The 21,097-nt window shown below is 37.7% G+C and overlaps 1 long non-coding RNA gene across 1 annotated transcript; it reads right to left on the minus strand.

Moving 5' to 3' along the window:
* Positions 1 to 158: 158 nt before the first annotated feature.
* LOC110446612 lies at positions 159 to 1,467 on the minus strand. Its single transcript, XR_002462488.1, has 3 exons — positions 1,399 to 1,467; positions 1,085 to 1,137; positions 159 to 211 (listed from the first exon to the last, which is right to left on the minus strand). It is a non-coding gene; the product is annotated as an uncharacterized LOC110446612 (long non-coding RNA).
* Between the last annotated feature and the right edge of the window lie 19,630 nt (positions 1,468 to 21,097).

Below are 21,097 nucleotides of genomic sequence, written 5' to 3' on the forward strand. Positions count from 1 at the left end.
AATCTCAAATTTCCTCGTTAACAATCACCAAATTACCTTTTTCTCCGATTTCTTTAATAGCTGTCATCATCGAGACTAGCCCTGTTTCCTCTTGATTTATTTCCTCTCCATCTTCACCAAGCAAACCGGCAGAGAAGTCTTTCAAAGTCTTTGGTCTTTGTTTCAATTTTTCTCTTTTCTTCTTATTATCATCAGCTTTGCTTGCTTTAGCCTAAAACAGCATCAGAAACATCCAAAACGATTTGGCTAACATACCGTGTCAAATTTTTCTACACAAGTTATACACTTAAGTTGTGCCTGCATGAATAAGGAACATCTATAAAAAGCAAGATATTTTCCCTTTCTTTTTAAGCAAAAAAAAACACGCACAAGATTACTGCAGTGACATAATATCATTCTGGTATCAAATTACATGAAAAATTGAAATAAAGTGTATAGCACAGTGTATCAAAGGTAGAGTAAATCAGAGATACCAAAGAAAGTAGGATCTTTTTTCTTTACAAGTTTAATCTTTTACTGGCCTTTCTCAAATTATGATTGCATCAAATTAGGGGGGCACAGTTTTCATCAGAAATTTGAGTAAAATTCATTTTAAAGTACTTCTAAAGAAACTTTGATACTATTGTTTCGGGACAGACACAGAGCTTTCTGAATTTAATTAGGACAAGAGAACCGCAGTATATGCCTGTCCCATGCCAAATAGATGCATAATTTTATCGAATGATATTGAATTCTGAAATAAAGGGCAATATATAACCTGTGCAAAAATAGTGGAATCAAAATGCTAATCCAGAAAAACACTACTATATATATATCATGATTAGCTTTGAAGTTTCAAAGACATCTGTTAAAAAGTATGGGAGCAGATCTCTAGACAAGATTTAAGTACTGAAATTAAGAAGGGGGCAACAACTTTGAGAAACTAGTCAAAACAAAATGCCATTCAGGAAAACACAACTGAACATATCGGTTATCACGATTATTAAGTCTACCAAGCTTAAGTTTCGAAGAGATTAGTTGAAAGAAAAAACTCATTTAAGTGATGCCACTGACTAGAAATAGAAATAAAACATATATATAATACCTGATCATTCATATCTGTTCTTTTGGTTCTTTTGGCATTGCTGTTCTCGAAATCTGTAACAGAAATCAGGTGACCTATATATTATATAAGTCTATTCAAAATGGCAGAATTCAAAATTTGTATTTTAAATGTAAAATTAAGTAAAAAACGGTTATGTGATTGCTGGATTTCCTATCCCTTCATATACATGAAATAAAATTAGAATTATGTCTGAATTATATATGCAAACAGAAGTGGCTCCCATCATTTATCATAAACTGTTATGAACAATTGAACATGGGAGTTTATACATTATTATGATGATATTAATATACCTTCAAGTTTTCTTTTCCATATTTCATGCAGTTGGTAATCGTTGTCCTGGTCAACATTTGAACCTATCAAAGTAAAATAAGTGATGTTTAACAAGTGATCAGAGTGATTAACACTTGAAGTATCTTGCTAACATCATATATGTTCCTTGAATCTGAAAGGCATTCAACAGGATAAAAAAATAATTTCCTCTACTTCGTTAAGATTTTCAGCTATAATCATGGGATCTTGATCTTGTCCATGGAAAATAACATTAAATTCTCACCATTCCTTATTTTTTTTGCTTGTCCATCTATGCTTTTTTGTTGATCATCATTCACAACTGTCTCATGATCAGCGGATCCAGATGTTTCATAAGGATTTTTAAGATTGCCAAGTGATATGTCCAGGTTATTCATCCTCTCAACCATGACAGATCTGTTACCTGTAAAGTATGACATTGCAATATAATGTACCATAAATTTTAAACTACTTCATCAAATCTAAGAGACTATCAGATTAACTACAGTATCTTTAACGTTTTCACAAGAAACCAAACACTAAACGATATTCATTCGGAAACTCTATCCAATTTATTAAATAAAAATTGTCAGTTGTCAGTTGTTCTACCACTTTTCACATGACCATGGGCCATTATCAACAATTTAATGTCAATTTCAGAGAGAAAAAAGGTGGGCCATCCGATGCAAAAAAATACTCAAAATTGACAGAAAATGGAGAATTGGAGGTGACAATCTAAGTTTTGAGAAGCCAAGGGCCCCTTATACTATGAACCTGAGATTTGGAGGTTCTTTTAATGAAAAATACTACAAATATAGTTATCGATTTGGAATTAATTTCAATCGGAATTCGATATGGTCAAAAAAATCCTGATATGAATATAAATAATGAAAACATTGAATTACCCTCTTAGAAAGTAAGCTCCCCCTTTACTTTTTATTGTGTATTTATATTTTTTCTTTGGGGCATGCGCACATCGACTTCCATTGTTAACTTCCGGTAGAGACGACACGCTGAATGGCCCTAGTTAAAACTAGCAGTAAAGCTGAATTCGATACTACTTGAAGTTGGTAACTAACCTAAAAAAAACCTCGAAGTCATGTAAATCCAACGTATAGAATTCTTTCTCGAGATGGACAGTTCGTCAAGTGACAGCCCTGTATCTACAGATGAAGAAAATAACGTGGCGAGTTCAAACGAATTTCAAACCCCCAAAAAGAGGAAATATAGACGTTCTTTGCACCATGGGTTTTCTTCAAGAAGGTCAAAGTACTACGATGTCACACCAGATAAAAACAAAGAACTTGCTTCTAAAAATAGCAGAACTTTCAGCGCATCATATAGATCTGCAAACGTGGAAAGCGAAAGCGTTTTCGGGCGGACTGTCGATCGTGACTCTGACTCTTCTATGATAAGTAATGACTTCGTCGACACGATCACTGACCAAGTTTACTCAGACGTTCTAAGTTCTGACACTTCATCAGACTCTCGTCTTTCTACAGAGAGTGAAAGCGACGAATATAACCTTAACGAAGAATTCACTTCATCAAATGAAATTGAAAGTAAATCCAACTGGAATTGCCCACTGTATGAGGGTTGCCAACAAACAGAAATAACGTCTTACACATTAACCATGCTTTTTGTTATCAAACATTCTTTATCTAATGATGCATTTGCAGACCTCCTACAGCTGATATCTTCGCATTTACCATCGTCTGTGCCCTATTTCAAATCTGTGTACAAAGTGAAGGAAGCCCTGAAAGAAGCAGTTAACTTTAAAAAATTCAAGCTTAATAATTATTGTGAATCATGTCAGAGAAACCTTCCAACGGGAGAAACATGTAAGGACAGACTCTGCAGACAAAACAACGGAAACATTCTTAACTTTTATGATTTACAATTAGAACAGCAGCTCAAAGATTTATTTAAAGGTCAGTTTTCTATTTGCGATTGATTATTTGTTTGTTCTTGATTTGTAAAAGCCACCCGTGTTTAATTTTGTTTAACAAAAGTCAACATATAATGTGCAGATAATTACAGGACATACAAATGAAACATTTATATATCAGGCTACCAAAATATACACACATACACTACACGCATGCATCTTGCACACAGGGAGGCCGTCCTTAAATGACCTTAGCTGTTAATAGGACGTTAAACAAAATCAAACAAACAAACAAAAAATATATATCAGGGTGACTTTCTCAAAGTAAACACAGTCTCAATTTCGTAAATATCTTTGTATTTTATGATTGAGCTGAGCATCCTTATGTATACAAGTCTATCAAAACATGATCTCTCATCTTGTTTTTAATCGTAATTTTTAAGATTTTAGTGCAATGAGCTTTTGAAATTACATAGAGAAGCCTTATCCATTTATAATTAACGAGATAATTATATTAGAAATAATCCCACTACCCGCCACAGAAAGTGGAGAGAAAATTTTAATTATTTCTATAAATATTTTAGTATTCATGCATGTATAAAAATGCCTTCCATTTTGTTGCAGATGAACAATTTCAGAAGATGATATTCAATCATTCAGATAAAAACAGTGTAGATGAGACACTGGAGCTGTATGACATACATGATGGGAAATATTACAAAGAACAACTGAAAGAAATACAACAAGGTGCAGACTTTTACCTAACCTTCACTATGAACACAGGTAAAGCAAACCGACAAATAAAAGTATGCACTTACGAAATGTGACCTATTGCTATATAGTACAGATTCGTTATCACTATGCTGGGTGTCAATTTTTTTTTTTTCAATACACATGACAACCCCGGTCAGGCGCTTATACTTACATAAGGTTTATTGCAGTTTATCTGTAACTTACAGTAATTAAATTAGTTGGCCCAAACAACTACATTCACATTTTAGTTTGGTGTTTCACTGTTTGCCAATTTTGCATGTTCAGTAATTATTATCATTACAGTAATCAATATTAATATTTCTTCCCAAAATATTTTACAGATTGGGTTTCGCTGTTCTCTTCCTCCAAGAAAGGATCACTCTGGCCTGTATATTTAGCTATCAATGAACTTCCTGTCAAACTCAGGTATACACTAAAAAACACATTATGTCAATCTCAGTCTGCCAGTATTTATAATGGCAGCACAATGCCGCAATGATATAGAAATTATAAATTTGTGTTGAATTCTTTTTTCTACTGGTATCATTTGTGGCTTCATTCATTAAGGGCTTTTGATAAAATTTCATATTCTTCTAGAGTGCCAAAGGTTTGAGGTTTGTAGACTTCATTTTTTTATTTTGATCAAAATTCCAATATTTAATTCAAAGTGGCTATCTTTAATTGCCATTACTCAAAGTTGAACCATAAGAGGATTGGTATAATTTGTGATGCATTGTTTATTAATCATATTTTAATTTAGTTTACAAATTGTCCATATGATATATTTTTTTATCTCATTTTAGATTCAGCCGGAAATTTCTGTTGCCATGCTTATTACATTGTCAGCTTGAAAAGCCTAATATGCTTACTTACGTGACTCCCTTGATGAAAGTCCTTCAAAACCTTGGTTCTAAAGGTATTTCATATTGCATTTGACTACTATTCATATAAAGTTTCCTTTGACATTTTTTACTCTTTTACTAACCCTGAGCAGTACTGCAAGTACTGTTGAAAACTGTATTGCTGTTTCTTTTAAAATAACATGCTCATGTAAATTCTGGGCAAATTAATTGCCACTTTCAAACATTTTTAATTTTTCGTAATGTAAAATGACCTTAGATTTTTGAGTCAGTTCTAAATTACATTATTCACCAAAATATTATTATTAACTATGTAAATGTTACATTAACAATTGAACAAGGGCTCTTCTGACTTCATTGAATTTGCTGAGTGAAACTACTAAATTTCGTTAATCCTACAACATTTATCAATTAATTGTAGGGATTGTTGTTGAAACATCAAAAGGAACAGTATGTGTCAAGGGTCATTTGATAGTGGCAGCTCTAGATTTACCAGCTCGAGCTACTAGTACAGTACATTTCACCTAATATCACGTCTGTTAATGTCAATGTAGTGTTATAGCATGATAACATATGCGACATCCTTTCCACAAGTTAAATTAGGTGACACATTTACATTTTAAGCCATTCAATTTGTCAGTTGGAATAGGGTTCATATTCATCCTCAAATCCAGCTGAAAGAAAAGTCCTGCACTACACTCGTAGTTCAGTACGTAAATTATGAGAATGAAATGTTAAACAACACAATTATTTCTCCCAATTGCTTTCTCTTTCTTTTATTTGTATACAGAATCTTCACAGGTTATTACTAGTCTTTCCATTCATTTACAATTCATCAGTGGTAATCTAATAAAAAAAACTGTTAAATCTGCAGGTGAATGGTGTTAAAGGAGTGCTGCCATTCATGATGCTGCAACATATAGACCCAAGTACAGTTTTTCTAGTTGACTGGATGAACTGTGTCTTGCTGGGAGTCTGCAAGTTAGGCCCTGCAGGTAGGGCGTAAGAATTGTACTTGCTGCCCCCAATTGCATGATCGTAAGAGGCGACTAAATTTGGGACCTTATCTCTTCTCTCCTTTCTAAATAACTTTCTTCTTCCTAATGTCTCCCTTGACAATGCCTCACTTTTGGCCATTTGTTGAGCGTTCGCCCCTGTGAGGAAGGCTTTGGGTTCTGTCCCCTGGCCGAGACATACCAAAGTCTTTAAAAATGGTAGTTTCTACTCCTGCTTAACGCTCAGCAAATTAGGAGTGGGACGACTGGTTCGCCCGTTGTCAGTATAATGTGACCGGGTGGGGCGTCCTGCTGGGTGTCTTCGGCAGTATGTTTCAGTGGGGTAGCACTATAAAGTCGGTATCAGTTCCGCGCTATCACAAGGAGACAAACACGAACATATCGCAGCCTCCCAAAATACACACACATACACTACACGCATGCATCTTGCACCCAGGGGAGGCCGTCCTTAAATGACCTTAGCTGTTAATAGGACGTTAAACAAAATCAAACAAACAAACAAGTCTGCAAGTCATTGATGTCTTTCTGGTTGAATGCCAAGTACAAGCAAAAAGACTTTTTTGTTCTTCATGTTTTCCCAAGTTCCTCCAAAGCAGCTATGAGATATTAATTCCTTTTAACTACGAAACATGCAACAACGCTCTGTTTACAAAATCATCACACAAAGACCTGGGTTTGGCGTAAATGGCTCACCCAAAAAACTGGGCCGCCGAATTTATTAAATTATTTGTTTTGTATTTCTTCTTTTGATTTTTTTTTGAAATGATTTTTGTTTTCTTTTGACTTTTATATTCGAAATGAATGACCTTTTTGTAAAGGTGCGGCCAATTAAAACCGCCATAAGGCATCACAAGCCAGACAAGCCAGTGATGACGCCGCCACCCGAGCTGCATGTTTTCTACCTACATAAAATCATCATAATCTACTTTGTACAATTTATAAAACATCACAACAAAAGAGTGAAACACATTTCTATCTTTCAAAAAATATAGCCATGAAACAATGTAGGAAAGGGAGCGTACCGCTACAAGCCTTCCTCATATTTTTATCACTTGTATTTACAGTAGTAGTTGCCAGCCACTGAAACATAAGCATCCCACTGCTATTGCATACAAGTCCTTGTGGCTGGACAACCTATAAAACAGTTCATTGTCCACATAACCTGAGCGTTCCGCTACAGATGTGCTTATTCGAACTAGATGTGACTGCATACTTGTGAACCTCATGAAGTTGCCCGCCACTGAAACACGAGCGTCCCGCTACTATTGTGTATCACTTACAGGGCCTTGTGGCTGGCCAACCTTACTGATGCTTCCAAGACCACCTAACACGAGCGTCCCGCTACTAATGTGTTACTATAACATGTGGCCAAGCATAATCAAACTCATCATGACAGTGTTCTGAAGTTCTATTTATAACGAAGGAGAGCGTATGTACCTCTTGAATGCATCTGTCTTCCAGCGACCTAATAACCTAATTTGTGCATCTGTGAAGCCTTTGGCTGCCGCATAGGAGGCACCTCCGATGCGAAAGCTGTGGCCTTTCTATCTAGCCACGTCCAAATCGCAAAACGCCAGACAACGCCTTGTAATAGAATCAAATCTTGCCCGTGGAAAAGGCTGACCCAACTCATCTATAAATAAAGCCCCAGGGGAAGAACCTTTCATTTTTATGTAATTGTACAAGGATGTAACTGGACATGTGTTACTTGCAGTGTTCGTNATGCGAAAGCTGTGGCCTTTCTATCTAGCCACGTCCAAATCGCAAAACGCCAGACAACGCCTTGTAATAGAATCAAATCTTGCCCGTGGAAAAGGCTGACCCAACTCATCTATAAATAAAGCCCCAGGGGAAGAACCTTTCATTTTTATGTAATTGTACAAGGATGTAACTGGACATGTGTTACTTGTAGTGTTCGTCTCAACAGGTATCACATGAGGTTTCCCTGAAATGTTATGTTTGAACTCCCTATAAGTAATATGCATACGTTTTAGAACAGCACCATCTGCCTCAAAAGTGACATCATCTAACTGTACTACTTTCTTTGGAGATGTACCCAGAGAACAATGTCCTAGCAGTTCCCCAATGCGTGCTAAGCTGTAGAAGGCTACAGCAAACACAGCCACAACCAAATTTTGTTGGACAACATTGTTCAGAATTGTCGGGACTGCAGAGCATAAACGCTCTAAGATTGGCAATGTGATTGGTAACCTGATATCATATGTGGGGGCTAGACTGGCTGCTCCACGGATTGCTTTTCTGACTAAAAATGACTTTGTTGGGTCAGCAAACCCATGTAGGCTGTGCCAATATGCGATAGCTGACAGATGTGAGGCTATGGTGCTATTGGCAAATTTCAAATTATGTGCATGAGCGACATATAATGCTACAATAGTGTGTTTGACTGGTAACTGGACAGCCATTCGCAAATAATTAGAACAAAATTCTGAGAAAAGCTGCAAAGATCTATCATACAATTTTTGGGACACAGGAGAGAGTGATGCATTCAGAAGTACATTCAATGTTTGAAAAACAGGTCCTGATTGACTTGAGGTGGCACCTGAGTGGGCGATCGGTCCGCAGTGGTTAGCAACACTCTGAATCGCTTTATCTGTAAACGAGACAAGGCATCAGCTAAAACATTTTTGACCCCTTCAATGTGAGTTGCCCTAATTAGTATGTTATTATGAAGACAATACAGTACTAATGGGCGAATCATTTTCATGATGACTTTGTCTCGTGACGTTTGTTTATTTATGATATAAACTAAAGCTAGATTATCAGTACATAACCACAAGGCCTGGTTTCTAAATTTATGTCCCCAAGCGTACAATGCTGCAAAAATAGGATAAAGTTCTAAAGCAGTTATATGGTGCTTTTTTGCTTCATTGTCCCACTGACCACAAAACCATGAATTCTGAAAAACTGCCCCAAAACCAATGTTTGATGAGGAATCTGTATACAACTTCAGTGCTTGGGATGTCACCCAGTGATCATTCAAAAAGAAGCTGCACCCATTAAATTCGTCTAAAAATGACTCCCATGTTGAGAGGTCTGCTCTGATAGCTGATGAAAGACGTATTTTGTGATATGGTTTTTTAATGTTGATTGTAAGATCAAAAAGTCTGCGTAAAAAGGCCCGCCCTGGTAATACTACAGATGTTGCAAACTGCAGTGTACCAATGATTGCAGATCTCTAAGGGTGACCTTTTGTCTTGTTTTATATGCCCTACATAATTCCTGACAGTGTTTTAATTTGTCTACTGGTAGCCTTGCCTCCATTTTTTTGGCATCCAAAGTAATGCCTAAGAAAGGCATGACTTGGTCAGAACCAAATGTTTTTTCCCTCGCCAAAGGAACCCCAATACTAGAACACATCTCCACAATGACCCAAATCTAACACTCGATGGCACTAGAATTCCTGTTGTTGAACAGACTAAATTTCTCGGCCTCATTTTTTATTCGAAACTCTCTTTCATACCACATATAAAGTATCTGAAGGATAAGTGTTCCAAGGCGTTAAACATTATACGAGTCCTTTCTCATACTGATTGGGGAGCGGATCGTGAAATGCTTTTGCGCCTATACAGATCACTTATTCGAACAAAACTGGATTATGGTTCTATGGTATACGGGTCAGCGCGCAGTTCGTACCTTCAGATGCTAGATCCAATCCATAACCAAGGGCTACGTCTTGCCCTGGGAGCTTTTCGAACAACACCTGTAAAAAGCCTGTACGTGGAAGCAAATGAACCATCCCTTTATGACAGAAGAATAAAACTTTCATTACAATTTGCAACTCAATTAAAATCAAACCCTAAAAATCCTGCTTTCAACCAAGTATTCAACCCCAAATACCAAAACATATTTACGCAAAACCAAAAACTTCTGCCAACATTTGGTATCCGAATTTTGAATTTCCTGCAAGAACTCAACATAAAATTGACGGACATAGCTGAATTTAACATATCTGATGTTCCTCCGTGGACCATTCAAACCCCCGATTTTAACTTTACATTACATGAGCGAGGGAAATCAAGTGTTATGCCCGAAGAACACAAATCCTCCTTTCGGGAATGCATTTCGAATTACCCTTCTCATACACAACTTTACACCGATGGCTCCAAAGAAGGTGAGAAAGTGGCAGCAGCCTGCTGTACTGCCAATACTTGCACTTCAGTCCGACTACCAGACGGCGCCTCCATCTTTTCTGCTGAAGCATGCGCCATTGGTTTGGCCCTCGACCATATCGATGAACACCGCATTAAAAAGGCAATTATTTGTTCAGACTCTCTATCTGTCCTACAGAGTTTACAGTTACGAGATCCTAAAAACACAATCGTACAAAACCTTGCTCATCGAATATCTCGTATATTAAAAAAGTCTAAAATAACTTTACTATGGATTCCGAGCCATGTCGGAATAAAAGGCAACGAATTTGCTGACAGGGAAGCAAAAAATGCATTGAATCTCGAACAAACAAATATCAAACTACCATACACAGATTTTAAACCTACTATTCGTACAGCCATTCAAAATGAATGGCAGAAACGCTGGTCTCTGGAGACCAACAACAAACTTTTTAAGATACAACCGAAACTTAAAACATCTATTCCCAGTCGGAAAGATCGTAGAGAGGAAGTTGTCCTCGCTCGGCTCCGCACTGGGCACACATATCCTACTCATTCGTACCTTTTAAAACGAGAAGATATACCTTCATGCCACGCATGTGACACTCCATTTACAGTGGAGCATTTTTTAATAGAATGTTCCGATTTTAAACACATTCGTGATAACTACTTCCGAGTCCCGGATATGAAAACACTTTTCAGTTCCGTGGATTCGAAGGCATTATTTAACTATTTGAAAGACATCGGTCTATTTTATAGACTCTGATGTCTTTTAACCCACCTTATCCTTTTTGACGTTATATATATATCGCATATTCCATATCATCTATTCGTTATCTCTTTTATTATTTTAACCCCCTTTTATTATTTTTAATTATCTACACATACAATGCGAATACTTTTAAAATGAACCATTTTATCTGATTTTATCTTCGCTATTCACATGTTTGTTAAAAAAGTAAAGTGAATAAATAAATCACCATGGCCCTAAATGACCACAGCCGTCGATGGGCCGTTAAACATAAACAAACAAACAAACAAACAAATAGAACACATCTTTTTTGAAATCAGAGAGAATCAAGCTACATGCTGCAGCATTTTCTTCAATAAACAAAAAATCATCAAGTACATGAACTACCGCTGTTGCCCTAAGTTTGCTATATGCTGCCCACTCAAGTGCCGTACTAAATTCTTCAAAGATCCTGCAACTTTCTGCTAAACCCATAGGTAAACATTTGTTAAAATAAAATTTGTCTTTCCACTTGAAACCAAGCAGGTAGCGTTGACTAGGGTGAATTGGAACTATTCGAAATGCTGATTCAATGTCACTTAGATTGTGGAGCAACATTCTGTTCCCTGATAAAGACGGGTGGACTTTGTCCTCCTCGAATAAGTGGTCACCACCTGAAAAATATAATCCGGGTTATCGGATATACATTTCTTTTACCCTGGACAGATGTATCCGCACTTTTACCAGTGTGAGATTTCCTTGTCTCACCCTAGAATTGAGACAAGCTACACGTGCTCTTTGCACGTTCTCCACAATAAACCTGACGTCACTGATGTGACCCGGAAGAAGAACTACTTGTATGAGGTTACACACATACACAAGTTCGTCTGCTAATCTTTTGTTTACATTTGACACCAAAGAAGACGGGATTGATTTTAAAATGTATAACATCGGTGATCTGGTAAATGTTGGATCAGAAGGAAAACAGGGTGTCATACAAAATACTTTTAAACCAATTGGAACTTATGTTATGTTCAAAGTACGTCTGTGTGCTACTGGTGAAGCTGTGAGTGCTAGCAAACACCAACTTGTGAAAGGTTTGGCAGACGATGAATTGACTTTTCTTACCTGTTTAATGCAGAATTGGAAGCCGATTTCATAAATACAGATATCAATGAGCCCAAACAAATCCCTGTCCCAGTATCTGCCCCCTCATTGATCACCAGATGTGAAATTCCAGCTTCGAATTCGCCTCCGCCTCCTGTTGTCGACACACATGCCAACAACGTAGACAACACACGTGTACCGCCATGTGACGCTGTGACACACATATAAACAAGAACAGTTGATTCATAAATATGGAAGATGATGATTAAGCAGACTTCATCAAAGAAAATGAAAACAAAAATACTCTCAGAAAAAACCCTGTCCCATATAAACATGTTGAGATCATTTCTGAAAACCAACGGAGAAAACCGTGACATTCATCAAATTCCAGGCAATGAACTTGATAAATTGCTTTCCAAGTTCTTTGTCTGTGTCAGACAAAAGGATGTTTCGCAATACCAACCAAGTTATCTGAGAGGAATTCTGGGCTCTATTGAACGGTATTTGAAGCGACACAAATATGGAACAAGTCTAAAAACCGGATACACATTTGCCGGTACGCGTGATGCTCTCAGGTGTAAACAAAAAGATTTTAAAAAAGCGGGGTTTAGGCAACAAACCAATGGCCGCGGATAGAATAAATGACAATGACATAGACTTATTGTATAAGTGTGGTCAATTTGGGACAGACTTTCCTGAAAGCTTGCTGAACACGTTATGGCTGAACAATACACTACATTTTGGAATAAGGGGAGAGGAGCATAGGGCCGTGTGTTGGGGGGGGGGGGGGCATTGAATTATGTTTCGATGACGAGCTGATGATGGAGTTTTTATCTTGCAATGAAAGATAAACAAAAACCAGGACGGGAGTTGATATAACAAATATCAGGGACAGCAAACCAACCCAGAACGATGCCCGGTACAGGCATATAAAGTATTCTCCAACAAACGTCTGGCGAACTTTTCAAATAATGATCTTCCTTTCTACCTAGCTACGGTAACAAATAAAACTAAACCCAGTGAAAATGAGCAATGGTTCTTGAGAGGACCTGTCGGTAAAAACAAATTAGCACACTTACTCAAAAATATGGCACAAAATGCAACCTGTCCGGACTCCATGGAGCACAAGCGTTTCACTAACACGAGTGTGCGTAAACACTTGTGTCAGAAGTTGTTGGAGACGGAAATTCCCGACACACAAGCAGTTCATATAACGGGACATAAGAACCCACAGTCACTAAACAACTATCGCGTATTGAGTAAAGTCCAAAAACAAAACATGTCAGCTATCTTGGCTAATAACCAGTCTGTTTCCGATGTTTCAAACTTTAGATGTGTTCCCGCAAATTCATACTCCACGCGGCCGCCAATTTCAAGCACACTTACCTCCTCTGAGAATTGCTCCAATTTGACACAACACCACAGCGTATCCTTGTGTGATACAAATACATTAGCATCCACGATTTTTCATGGATGCACAATAGAAGGTGGCACAATTAATATAAATATCCAAGCATCATCACAGGAGAAAATTCGAAACAAGCGCCGTGCACGTGTCATCCTGTCGGATACAGACAGTGACTAGTGACCATGAATGAACTCAAAATGAGAGATTGGGAATCACGTGACATGTGTGACATTGCAAAACTTTCTCATAAACTATTTTTTAATGCAAATATGTGGTCAGCTTAAATTTAACATATCTTATTCAGAAAAAAAAGCATAGTCGAATATACGAAAGTATTTATTTTATGGGATGTTTTATTGGTCAAATGTAACGGAACTATATTTTGCGTGATAACAAAATATGATGCGTGATGCGTCTGACGATAATTTACATTACGATTCATGTCAACAAATACCTTACCAATTTGCTTCAGTAAATTTTCTGATATTTTTGTTGTGGGAGAAATTTTGCAAAATCCACATATTTGTTTTGCCAGATCATATTTTTTAATTTTGTTTCTATCTGACTCGAAATGGGGCAGGAGGGTAAATTGCCAGGAGAACGAGTGTAGGAATCTGTTGCATCATCATCACTATCCTCACTGGTGCTATCGCTTGCATCAGTACCTTCAGGTGAAGAAGAGTGTTTTCTTTTTAGGTTTGGACTGAGACCGCCGGTCTCTTTGACGACCTCTGTCCTTCTAGGCCAGGAAGCTTTTGTCTGCTTGGCCTCCAAAGTCTGTAGCACCTGCTGGGTGATGGCTGCCACCATGTCAGCTTGGTGATTTTCTTGCTGCATCAGCTGTGCTGCTGACCCTGCAGCTGCGTACACCTCACGTTGTGGAGGTGGATGTTGCTTGGGCTGTGGACTGAAAGTCTGCCCTGCAGTCTGGGCCCTTTGTTAAAACATGAACATAAATGTCAAAAAATGTCATGGCCTTGAAAACCATACAAGTATTCTGGAATGATATACAAATGTATACCCCAACACAAATTGGTGTAGTGTCCTATACCGGAAATATAAACCCGAAACCATGAGCATCAAACAGCTCATTTGACCGAATAAAATGTTGGGCGAGTTGAATAAATACCAGTATAGAACCGTGTTGTATTATGCTGAAAACAGGGGAATGTATATGTATATAATATACAGTTCCCTTGATGAACTTTAAAGAGGTGAAAGTGCTAGGGAGCTTCTAAGAAACTGTTCTTTTCTATATAAATATATGTACAGCTGTTACAAACTTAAATAAATGACTATATACTATGTGGACTATTTTCAGCTGACATGTGATGTACACTGTCACTGTAGCTGCAGGTGCACTCAAAGACATGGGAAATGTAGCCATGTTCTAAAATAGTAGACCTGTATAGTAATAACTGATGTTGAATTCTTATCCAAACACTTATGAAATGGTTCTTAGAACTAAAGCTAAAAAGGGTGTTATCAGTATATAACCCAAGTTGGTGACACCGTTACAAAATGTTACCTGTACTCATATAGAATCATGCGTAAAAGCCAGTATAACACCGTTACACATTTTTACCCCACTAAAAAGGGTATCGGTATATGAAGTTAAGTTTTTTCATAGATGCGATCTTTTCAGTTGGAGTCTCTATTTCATGCAGCTTTTCCATCATGGCATTTTCACTTTGTCATAAACCAAAATACAAAATGTCATTGTCATTTTGTCTTCTTTTGGAAAACCCTTTCCCTTTCCTCTTTCATTTCTTTCTCCTTTGCTTTCAATCTTTCCATGCTTTGATTTCCAATGATACTGATTCTCTCTCTGAATGTTTTTCTAATCTCTCTTCTTTCAGTACGACATTCGTTTAACAGACGGTTTCTTTCTTCTTCCTCCAGACCGGAAAGCCATTCCCCAGTTTTGTTGTGACTGAACAGTAGGAAAGCTTCATTACAAAGCATTGTTGCATTCGGTCTGTATTTCATCAAAAAATCCAGCAGTTGACCGAAGAAGAATTCTGTGGGTTTGTTTGGCCGAAGTAAAAGTGAAGGTTCCTTCCAAGTAACATTGGAGGTTGATCCTGAAGTATATTTCCCACCAGGTAAACGATCTGCTGCTTGGCGTTGCATAGGGGAGAAGCATAGCGCCGAATAGACATTGTAGGATTTCCTTGGTCATCGCATCCGAATCATCTGGTTTGAAAAGTAAGGTTTCATCCTCTTGGTGAACTTCTGAATATGGTCTCAATTTTCCATTGATCACATCCATACTGTTCTTGTTTGCCTTCTCCGAAGCCTGCAAGTCCCTCAAAACATCCCCCATTTCCATGATGTGTCCAGTCTTTTCAATTTCCACTCCACAACGGTCCATTGGCCACTTTGGAAATCAAACCCAGTGCACGTGCTCCAGCCCTGAACAAGGGAATATGAACATCGGCTAGAAAGCTACGCAGTAGCCGGTTACTGCCTCCTTGTACATTTTCCAGAAAGTCTCGAACAAACAAATATCAAACTACCATATCCTGATTTTAAACCTATTATTCGTATAGCCATTCAAAATGAATGGTAGCAACGCTGGTCTCGAGAGACCAGCAACAAACCTTTTTTAAAGTGCAACCGAAACTTAAAACAGGTGTTATCGTAGATCGGACGTTGTCCTATCCTATTCGCTCTTACCTCTTAAAACGAGAAGGTCCACCTACATGCCACGCATGTGACACTCCATTTAAAGTGGAACATTTTTGAATAGAATGTTCAGATTATAAACACATTCGTGATAATTACTTTCGACTCCCGGATATTTAAACTCCTTTCAGTTCCGTGGACTCGAAGGCATTATTTAAATATTTGAAAGACATCAATCTATTCTATAGACTCTAATGTCTTTTAGCCGACCTTACCCTCTTTGACGTTATACATACATCACATACTCCATATAATCTATTAATTATATATTTTTTAATTATTTTAACCCCTTTTATTTTAATTATTTACAATGTGAATGCTTTTGAAAAATAAATGGTTTTTTTATCAGATTTTATCTTCGCTACTATCATGTTTGATGAATAAAATGAATGAATAAATCGCCATGGCCCTTAATGACCACAGTTGTCGATGGCCTTTAAACAAACAAACAGCAGCATAGTCTGCAATTTTCAAAAAAAAGCACTGTTCAAGTCGAGACAACTATTCTATATAAGATATATATTTTTCGATTTTGATGAAAATTGGTATATAGGGATATCAGGAGACTGCGAATTCAACCGCATAGGTTTCGTTGCCATAGCTTTTTTTGTTTGTTTGTTTGATTTTGTTTAACGTCCTATTAACAGCTAATGTCATTTAAGGACGGCCTCCCCTGTGTGCAAGATGCATGCGTGTAGTGTATGTGTGTGTATTTTGGGAGGCTGCGATATGTTCGTGTTTGTCTTCTTGTAATAGCGCGGAACTGATGCCGACTTTATAGTGCTACCTCACTGAAACATACTGCCGAAGACACCCAGCAGGACGCCCCACCCGGTCACATTATACTGACAACGGGCGAACCAGTCGTCCCACTCCTTATTTGCTGAGCGTTAAGCAGGAGTAGAAACTGCCATTTTTAAAGACTTTGGTATGTCTCGGCCAGGGGACAGAACCCAAAGCCTTCCTCACAGGGGCGAACGCTCAACAAATGGCCAAAAGTGAGGCATTGTCAAGGGAGACATTAGGAAAAAGAAAGTTATTTAGAAAGGAAAGAAGAGATAAGGTCCCAAATTTAGTCGCCTCTTACGTTGCCATAGCAACCACACGGATGCTTCTGATTGGTCGAAATTTAGATATTGATCGATTTTGATGAACATTTGTAAATAGGGATATTAGGGGACTGCGAATCAAACCGCATTAGTTTCGTTACCATAGCAACCACACGGAGACTTCTAATTGGTCGAAATTTAGATATTGTAGCGGATCAATAAGGTGGGGAATTATCGCTTGGCAGTGGAGGTACAATTCGAAACGGTCACATCATTATATATCAATATTCCGGATTTCGCCTCAAGAGGAATAACTCCACTTATCTTAAGATCATCCGTCTAGCCATATCATATCCATAACATCCCGCCCCCTTTAACTAACAGGCTCTACAATTTAAAGGCCTGTTACCGCTAGACGGAGGATCCGAAGAGAAACAGTAAAATATTTTGGAAGAACTTTATAATATACTGCATCCTATGACAATACGAACAGACGAATGTGCTAGCAACTCCCTGCCTCCCTGCCATTGTAAATGGCAGGTGAAGTCATCATAACGAATCAATGTAGGCAATGACATTTGCATATATATAATATGGAATGTATCCAGTAGAGACCCGAAACTCTAAGTAACAACAGAATATATAATTAACATCTGGTAGGCATACATATAAGCCATTTACACACTCTCTACCATGAAACCACACACAGTTACTTTCCTTACCAATATACCTAAAAAATTAATCATATTACTCAAAAAAAGGTATTGTCTAGACGACACAACAGGCAAAATATTATCATAATTTCTACAACTCAAGATGACATATATAATATTACCCTAAAACAATTTGGGAGACAACATTATTTTTATCTAGCGAAATGGAAATGTCTAGTTTCATGGTATTTGAAACAGCACATAAATTATAATTCATGGATGATGTCACACCGGTAAGAGAATCTATAACTTGGAGGTATTATTAAGACTTTGTAAAACAAAATATACTTCTTCTGAGAAGGAAACAGCAACACAAAAATTAATATAACATGATACATGTATTAACCTGAACAGTTTGAAGAGATAAAAATTACTGCTGACATAAATGTCACAACTTCATTGAGTAATAAGTATTTCGCAGAACAATACATGTACGTTACCGGAAGTTGTTTAAAACATGTCGTCATGAGTTATTTATTACAAATAACCATAATATATCAACTAATATTGGTATTATCTCATTTAAGCAATCCACACAAATACTGTTCGGAAAAAGTTGAAAAAGAAGGGATCCGATACAATATGAACTTATTACCAGTCAATTGAATCATACAGATTGAAATGCGTATTGAATTGAAAACAACAAAAACAAGAATAACAATATTACGCACGCTATGCCATATATTGATTACAATAAAAAATACAGAGAACATTTAGTTTCCGTAAAAACTCGAGTAATCTGCGCACTTTAAAAATCAAAATAAATGACATTTTAAACGTTTGGGGAGTGCAGACCACAAAGCTACAAAACTCTCAAGTATTCTTGAGGGGGAAACAAAGGACAACTCCCAAGGTCAAACACAAAGTCAAGACATTAAGAACATTCCACCTGTGCAAACTACATTGGTCCGCCAGTTACACGAGTCACCATGGTATAGTACAATTATCCAAATTCCAAAGTACAACACACAGTTTTACCAGTAATTTCAACAAGTCACGCCTGAGCATAGTATCCAAATGCAATCTATTGTCATTGTGGGTAACCATATAATCATTTAAACAAAATGCATGTGTAAGTAATCCACTTAGAAAGACAGGCATCAACTGCAGTTTAAAACCCCGAAAATCACTAACTAACACTGTTCATTCAAGAGAATTTGAAACACAACGCATGTAAACGTTTATAATTGTTTCTAATGGTCGGATGTCCGCGAACTGACCCTATTCTCACTCCGCATCATGAGTGGCACATAGGCTTGATGTGTTAGTTGTTGTCCGGTATCCGAACGCTTCACCCATTTTAGCAGCATTAAAAGCTGCCTCACACGTTTTGGGGTGTGTTGTTCTCACGTAAAACTTTAGAGTGTCCGGCAGACTGTCGACAAACTTGAGTAAGATTTCCTCATCTCGTCGTTTTAAAAGTTTACCTTTGTGGATTAAGACAGAATAGAAATCGTCCAATTTCTGGTCTTGTTGGAGGCTCATTTTAGTAAATGTGTCAGTCTCCAGTAGTAGTCTGGGGCTTCGTGCGGTTAAGTCAACAAACTTCTGTTTGAAATGGGCCAACAACGCTGTCCAGGGGTGTTTTTGAGTGTTTTGTAGATTTTCAAACCATGTTTTGGCCGGGCCTTTCAGTAGTAGACTGAATGCTGCCACTAACTTGTCATGGGACATTTCTAACAGTTCACAATATGCCCCAAATTCCTCCAGAAAACGATTTGGATCATCTGCTGCACCATAAAATCTGATACAATTTAGGATCTCGGTCGGGGTACTCGAGATGCCATGGTCGGAGACGACGAGTTCATGTGTGACCGATCCGAATCAGAATGGTGTTCATTTCGTTGTAAAAGGTTTTCATCGAGTATATCTGTACCGTATATATTATCAGATGGATTCATATTTCCAAGAAAATTTGTGACACAACACTATAAAAACTCACTTTGCTAATGCTAGTTCACATTTACACCCGGGCCATCATCCACGTGGGTAGTAAAATGTCACGTACGCACCGAGTCTGACACCGGTACCCTCGTGTGATCTTCTAAGCTCATCGTCAAACACAAACATTACTTCCTGACGAACTAGGGATTCTCCACCATGTAGCGGATCAATGAGGTGGGGGATTATCGCTTGGCAGTGGAGGTATTATTCATCTTCTTCAACAACAACAAAATCCGTTAGTTGCTTATACGCCATCTTCTTTAATCAGACTCTTATACAATTCGAAACGGTCACATCATTATATATCAATATTCCTGATTTCGCCTTAAGGGGAATAACTCCGCTTATCTTAAGATCATCCGTCTAGACATACCATATCCATAACAATATTGTTCGATTTTGATGAAAAATGATAAATAGGGATATAAGGGGACTGCGAATTCAACCGCATAGGTTTCGTTGCAATATCAACCACACAAAGGCTTCTGATTGGTGGAAATTTAGATATTGTTCGATTTTGATGATAATTGGTATCTGGGGGTAAAAGGGGACTGCGAATTCAACCGCATAGGTTATGTGCCATAGCAACCACATGGAGGCTTCTGATTGGTCGAAATTTAGATATTTTTCTATTTCACTCAAATTTAGTATGTACATTGTAGGTGTACTATGGCAATGCGACCCTTTTCTGATGCATCTTTGCGACTATGGGGACAGTTTGGGGGATATCTGTAATGGTCCCCCATTACAATTAGTACTTGTTGCTGTAGATATTGTTAAGATGTTTCAATCAAATTCCTTATGCACAACCAACACATGCTAAGTTTGCCAACCGATTTGATTTGTGCATATTTACGGATAATCAATGAGGTATAGGGCTTTTTTTAACACAATAATTCAATGGCACATCCGCGGATTGAAGGCAAATATAGAAGAATTTCAACATTTATTTTAAGAATTAGACCCAGCAGTATTCTGCTTAAACACTTCTCAATATACTGTCACTGGCGACAGGGCATCGGTTGGTACGGCTGTGGCTATCAATACAAACATGAATGCCTCATAGACATAATAAGTTGAACACATCTTTACAAGCTGTTGCAGTTTGCGCAACTTTAATAACTGTCTGTTCTATCTTTCTTCCTCCTTGTGATGTCTTTAACTGTAACCAACTTAATAACATCGTGTCCAAACTTCAAATACTGGATGATTTTAATGGCCACACACAGACGAAAGAGGAAGACGCATTGAAGAGTTCAAAATTATAAAAACAACTTCGTGTTTTTTCAATAATAACGTTCCTACATACCCACATCCTGTCTCTGGCTCGCTTACCCACATTGACCTTTTCTTGTGCCACCCTTCAATTCTACTTGATTATGACTGGAAGGTCAACGACGCCGTTGTGATGTTAT

Source organism: Mizuhopecten yessoensis, unplaced genomic scaffold (assembly GCF_002113885.1).
Source record: "Mizuhopecten yessoensis strain PY_sf001 unplaced genomic scaffold, ASM211388v2 scaffold2891, whole genome shotgun sequence".
NCBI classification, from domain to species: Eukaryota; Metazoa; Mollusca; class Bivalvia; order Pectinida; family Pectinidae; genus Mizuhopecten; species Mizuhopecten yessoensis.